General features: G+C 57.0%; 1 long non-coding RNA gene across 1 annotated transcript; it reads left to right on the top strand.

Annotated features, from left to right (window-relative positions):
• Positions 1 to 522: 522 nt before the first annotated feature.
• Positions 523 to 3,233, top strand: LOC309802128. The gene is made up of 3 exons (XR_014293720.1): positions 523 to 533; positions 1,883 to 1,966; positions 3,023 to 3,233. It is a non-coding gene; the product is annotated as an uncharacterized lncRNA (long non-coding RNA).
• The last annotated feature ends 3,400 nt before the right edge of the window (positions 3,234 to 6,633 follow it).

The raw sequence follows: 6,633 nt of genomic DNA, 5'->3' as shown, positions 1-6,633 counted from the left end.
CGGGCAGAGCGGCGGCCCGGCCTCGCGCGGCGGGTCCCTGACGTCTGCGGGCGCCCCGCCCCGCCCCGGCTAGGCCCCGCCCCCGCCCCGCCCCCCGGAAATCCAGGTTAGGGCGGGCCCGGAGCGCCAGGTGAGCGCGGCTCCCGCCCCCGGCGGCTCAACGGGCCCCGCCCCCGAGCCCACCCCCCACCCCCCGCCGACCGGGCCCAGCCCCCTCCCCCACTCGCCCCCACAGGTCTGTCCCCAGACCCCTCCCCTCACCGTCTCCGTACCGCCTCGGCTTGGGGATCCGCCCCTGCGTGCCGGGCGCAACCTAGTGCCCGCAGCAGCCCCGCGTCTTGGCTCTGAGCCCGCGGTTAACGCTTAACGAAGCTCCGGGAGCCCGAAACTCGAACCGCACCCCTGGGCCCTAACCTTTGGCCCCGCCCGCCCAAATGAGGGGTGGAGGGAGAAGGAGGTGTGGTGATCCCCAGAGGCCCGCCCCGCCCTCTCGTGCTCCACGCGCCCCAACCCCGGGATTTCGGCCGGGCTAGGTGAGGTGGGTGGTGGGCGTCGACGCAGTCCTACCCTCTGCTGACTGCGGGCCGGGCCGGGCCGGGCCCTGCCCGAGGGCGGGGCGCGGGTCCCGGAGTGAGTTCTCACGCGCTGCTCGCTCCGCGCTGGCCGCTACAATAGAGGCATCCGGTGTCCCCGAGAGCGAGAGGGGGAAAGGGATTAACGCTGCGGGCGGGGGCGCTGTGGGAGAGGCCTAGGTGGGGGTTTGCCCTGCAGGCATTCCTGCTTTACTGGTGGGGACTGGCCTTGACCGAGGGAGGAGGTGCGCAGCGAAGCCAGGGAAGTCCTGGGAGCTGGGGTTGAGGAGGCGTGTGCCGGGGAGTCTGGGCTTCGTGGCCCGGGCGGCTGGCGCCTCTGAGTGTTCACGGGCCCCCTGCCCTGCACCGGGAGCACCGCCCCATGGTCACCAGCCCCCGACAGAGCCAGGCCTGGGGGTTGGAGTGCGGAAGGGGTCCCGCACCCTCGAGTACAGAGGGGCGCCCCATACCCACTACGCAGGTGGAAACCCACCTGCAGAGGGAAGAGCTATGAGGGTGCAGGGAGTGTGCCGGACGGTGGGCGGCGCCACCTGTGCGGGACTCACCGGAAGAACCTGAGTTGGGAGCGTGGACTGGTAGGGGTTGGGGTGGGGGGAGGGGCAGGCCAGGGGAGGGACCTGTAGCCAGGTGATCTAGGAGCTTGGACTTCGTCCCAAGGACAACGTGGCGCCCAAGGAGCGTTTGCTGCTGGCTGAGACCTGCTCAGATGAGGCTTTCAGAGAGCTCCGGGTGCCAAAGGGCATGGAAGGAAGAAGAACAGGACTGGGGGTTGGGGAATGGTCAGGTGTCCAATCCTAGTCCTGGAGTGGAAGAGGTGGGGGCAGAGAAGTGGGCTGGGCCTTCTCGGTTTGCCCCCCAGACCCACCTTCCGCCCTCCCCATGGCCTGCGCTCTGGGCCGCATCGGTGGCCCCATCCCCCACTCTCCCCTGGCTTCCGGATGAGTTTGGAAGCCAGCCCAGAGGTTGGGGAATTTCCCCAGCTCCCTCCCGGCTGGGCACAGACCTCTCCTCTCCCTGAGGTCCTCTACCTGAGTTCCCAGTCCCTGCCCTGAGGCCCTTTCTACCCTCTTAGGGCTCTGAGGCCAGCCCCCACCCGGGTCTTCACCACCCTGTTGGTTTCGCCTACCCCTTGCCTGCACCTTGGTAAATGGACCTTTATAAAAGTCCTTTTCTCTCTTTGCATCTTTCTCCTGCCTGGACCCTGACTTCCTCCAAGGTGAGGAAGAGAGAGGAGGCAAAGACGGTGCCCAGTGGTCACCTGGACCCCCCCTACTGTCACTGGGAAACAGGTGAACAGGCCAGGAGAACAGGTGTGCAGGGGTCAGCAGTTGAGAGTTTGATGCAGAAGGATGGAGAGACCTGGGGACACTCAGGTGAGCTGTTCGGGACAGAGCTAGGGGCAGCTGGGGGCCTCATCAGGTGTGGGTGATCCTTGGGAGCCAGAGGGAGGGGGTGGAAAGAACAAGGTAGACGAGCCAGGAATCCACAGCGAGGGCTGGGAAGGAGGCCCAAGGAGGGCTGAGGCCACAGTCTCCCCGAGGTTGCACTGAATGCAACTTGTGAGAGTAGCTACAGGATTTTTTTAAAAAAATTTTATAACTATGTGAACCTATCCTGAAATCCGTGAGGAAGATAAAGGTGCAAGAATAATTAGCCTGCAAGTACTTGAACAGACATGTCTCCAAAGAAGATAACCAGATGGTCAACAAGCACATGGAAAGATGTTCAACATCATTAGTCATTAAAGAGATGCCAGTCCAAACCGCAGTGAGGTACCACTGCACACCTGTTAGCAGGACTACTATCAAAAAATAATAATAATAATAATCAGTGTTGGTGAGAATGTCTGTGGAGAATTGAATCCTATGCATTATTGGTGGGAATGTAAAATGGTGCCGTCTCTATGGCAAACAGTACGGCAGTTCCTCAAAAAATTAAAAATAGAACTACCATACAATCCAGCTATTCCACTTCTGAATATATGCCCAGAAGAATTGAAAGGGACTCGAATAGATATTTGTACACCTGTGTCCATAGCAACGTTTTTTACAATAGCCAAAAGGCGGCTGCACCCAATGTCCTTCAGTGTCCTTCAGTGGATAAATGGATAAGTGAAACGTGGTCCATCCTTACAATGGAATATTATTCAGCCTTAAAAAAGGAAAGAACATGGATGAGCCTTTAGGACATTGTGCCAAGTGAAGTAAGCCAGTCTCAAAAAAGCAAAATTCTTTATGATTCCATTTCTACGAGGTCCCTAGAGTAATGAAATTCTTAGAGACAGAAAGGATGTTGGTTGCCAGTGGCTAGGGGATGGGGATGGGGAGTGAGTGTTTAATGGAGACAGAGTTTCAGATTTAAGAAGACGAAAAAAAGTTCAGTGGACTTCCCTGGTGGCGCAGTTGTTAAGAATCCGTCCGCCAATGCAGGGGACACGAGTTCGAGCCCTGGTCCGGGAAGATCCCACATGCCATGGAGCAACTAAGCCCGTGCACCACAACTACTGAGCCTGCGCTCTAGAGCCCGCGAACCACAACCACTGAGCCTGCGTGCCACAGCTACTGAAGCCCATGCACCTAGAGCCCATGCTCCGCAACAAGAGAAGCCTCTGCAATAGGGAGCCTGCACACGACAACCAAGAGTAGCCCCTGCTCACCACAACTAGAGAAAGCCTGCAGGCAGCAGCAAAGAGCCAACGCAGCCAAAAATAAATAAATAAATAATAAATAAATTTATTTTTAAAAAAGTTCAGGAAGTGGATGGTGATGATGGTTGTATGATGACATGAATATACTTAGTGCCACTGAACTGTACCTTTAAAAATGGTTGCAATGGTAAATTTTAGGGCTTCCCCGGTGGCGCAGTGGTTGAGAATCCGCCCGCCAATTCAGGGGACACAGGTTCAAGCCCTAGTCCGGGAAGATCCCACATGCCGCGGAGCAACTAAGCCCGTGCACCACAACTACTGAAACCTGCGTGCCACAACTACTGAAGCCCATGCGCCTAGAGCCCGTGCTCCACAACAATAGAAGCCACCACAATGAGAGAAGCCCTCACACCACAACAAAGAGTAGCCCCCACTCGCCGCAACTAGAGAAAGCCTGCATACAGCAACAAAGACCCAATGCAACCAAAAATAAATAAATAAACATTAAAAAAAAGAAAGCTCACATTTCTTGAAAAAAGGTAAATTTTATGTTTTTTATGTGTTTTACCACAATTTTATAGATTATTTTTACTTATTTATTTTTGGCTGCATTGGGCTTTCGTTGCTGCACGCGGGCTTCTCATTGGCGTGGCTTCTCTTGTTGCGGAGCATAGGACTTAGGCGTGCGGGCTTCAGTAGTTGCGGCTCACGGGCTTAGTTGCTCTGCGGCATGTGGGATCTTCCCGGACCAGGGATCGAACCCGTGTCCCCTGCATTGGCAGGCGGATCTTAACCACTGCACCACCAGGGAGGTCCACACAATTTTAAAAAGTAGAGAAAAAAACCAAAAACAATAGCCTGTATAATTCTAAAAAAGCAGGCGCCAGTCCTGCCAGAGGATAGAATCTGTCACAGAACCGACCAGAACATTTTGTTATAGGTGGTTGACTGAACACACAGATCATAGGTCTGTGTGATCATTTAACATACGATTATTTGGCATTTAAAATCTGCGAGGAAAAGGGCGTTCTTTAATAAAGGGTGTTGGGACAACTGAGCAGCCATTGGAAGGAAACATGACATTGGACTCCTATCTCACTCCAAAATAAATTCCACATGGACCAGAAATACAAATGCCAACAACAAACCGACAAAAGCATTTGAAGAAAACACAGGAGACTGGAGACGGTTTTAATAGTCTCACCATGAGGAAAGCTTTTCCCAGCGTGACAAAAGCAGAAGTCATAAGAATTTTTTTTGATAAATTTAAGTAAATTACAAATTGCAACATTTTGCATAGATATAACCTTTTAAGTCCTAGGATGTGCCACAAACTGGGAAAAGCTTGTTGCTCACTCATATCTCAACGGAAGGGCCAGCTCCCCAGCAGAGCGGGCCTATGAATTAGTAAGGATGGGGGCCGAGTGTCTCACTGGAAGTTGGCAAGCAGCCCAGACGCATGCAGAAGGAAACCCGCATGGCTGTTAGCTGAAAGATGCTTAACTTCACCCATGATCAGAGAAATGCAAAGGCACGTGACCTTCAAACTTTGGAGGTTTTGAAGAGGGACTGGACGGGAGTGGTGGGGAGACGGGCCCCAGCTAGGGTGTGAGTCTGAGGTTGGAGGTGGGGCGACAGTGCCCATCACCTTACAAAAGCCCTCGTCCAGCCAGCCTGTCTGCTTCCCAGGATCTGTCCTGCAGGAATACTCGCGCATGTGCACCAGCCCTAGTCGAGATTTTCATCGCTGCTTTGCACCTAAAGCAGAGCAAGAAACAGCTCAGCCTCGGTCCATCCAAGGGCACCGCTGAGGGACGCCAGATGCCGTGCAGCCGTGGGCACCACTCGTGGCTCCCTGGGGGGCACAGAACCAGCTCCTCAGTGTTCTCAGAGAACCCACAGCCCCCTCTCCCTCCTCTGCACTGTCTGGTCACGGGTGGCCCCTGCACGTGGGAACTGGGGATGGGGACACCTCGTTTCCACCCTTGGCCCTTGGCTTTGCCTGAATTTTTTAAACCAGGAAGCTGTATTAACAATGACGAGATTTGCTGTTTTCTTTAGGGGATAGTCAGGAGGGGGCAGGGTCCCCGTGCAGACAGCACATCCTGGCTCCAGGGCTGGGCGGGGCGCTGAGGCGGTGCCTGGGGCTTGAGGTAGAGCTGCAGACCCCCTGGAGGGTGGGAGTGGAGCCGGGGGATGCAGAGAAAAGATAAAAGCAGGCCTCCCATCCCCCTCCCGGCCGGTCCCCAGCCCTAGGGCCTTGCTGCCCTTTGAAGCCACTGGACTCAGCGGCCTGGCCCAAGTTCCTTTGGCCTCCTCCTCAGCCCCGTACCCCGCTCTCCAGGATTTCTCCGGGGTTCTCCGCTTGAACTCATATAACCTGAGCATCTGCCAGCCTAGCGGCCCTGTCCTCTGTGGTCGAGAACCGTGGAACCCCGACTGTCCCTTTGCCTTTGGATTTTTGCATTTAGTCCCTAGTTTCACGTGTATTTGCTGCTAGTGGGAGAAAGAAACCTCAGTGCTGACGCAGAGGTGACGGGCCCAGCCCCTGCACCTTCCCAGAGTCAGGCCCAGGGCCCATTCCTTCCATCCTGATTGTCTGTCCAGCCTTGCTGACCAGACACCAAGGTCAGCTGCAGCCAGGAGCTGGGCCTTCCTGAGGGGCCGGCTTCCCACTCGTGTGTCTGCTGCATGGCTGGCCAGGCCTTTTGGAGCTGCCCGGCCCAGTACACGACAGGGATCGCCTGCAGGCCTGCAGGCCTGGGCCCCGCCGCACCTGGGAGAGTCCTGTGGGGCTGGTCTGGGCCAGGCAGCTGGGACAGGGCCCCGCGCAGAGGGGGTAGGCAGGTGGCCCGGCGGAGGCGGGAGGGCCCCTGGCCACTGTCCCTGTCCTCTGGGCTCAGCCTCAGGGCTGAGGTAATTATCCTAATTATCCGCGGATGGCAGGAGGGCCAGTCCTAAAGCCTGGGCCGCACTTGTCCATGTTTCATTATTCGGCCCAGCTGAGCCCCGCAGCTGAAGGGTCGGGCTCCAGGCCAGGGGATGGGGGGCACCAGTCCTGCCGGGGCCTGGCATGGGAGCAGCGGGTGCTGGGCTGTGGCAAGACAGTCATTGGCCCCTGTACCCCTAAACCTGAGGGCAGGTGGGAGGGGCTGCCGGGCTGTGTCCCCATAACCCCTGAGCCTCCCTCCTGAAGGGCACAGTGTCGGCCTGCACCCCACGCAGAAGTCACCCCTCAAAGGGAACCCAAGGGTGGGCAGGGCAGTGGCCACGTCCGACGCGCTCCGCCAGCTTCATGCCCCCATTCTCTCCCCCTCCTCCATTCATGCCTCCTCCCCTAGGTATGCCCCCTCCCCCATTTGCTCCCCTCCCCCCATTCGTGCCCCCCCTTGC

The sequence above is a fragment of the Mesoplodon mirus genome (assembly GCF_964341445.2).
Source record: "Mesoplodon mirus genome assembly, chromosome: 4".
NCBI lineage: Eukaryota > Metazoa > Chordata > Mammalia > Artiodactyla > Ziphiidae > Mesoplodon > Mesoplodon mirus.
Note: the sequence above shows the minus strand (reverse complement) of the source record. Positions and strands in the feature narration are given on the sequence as shown.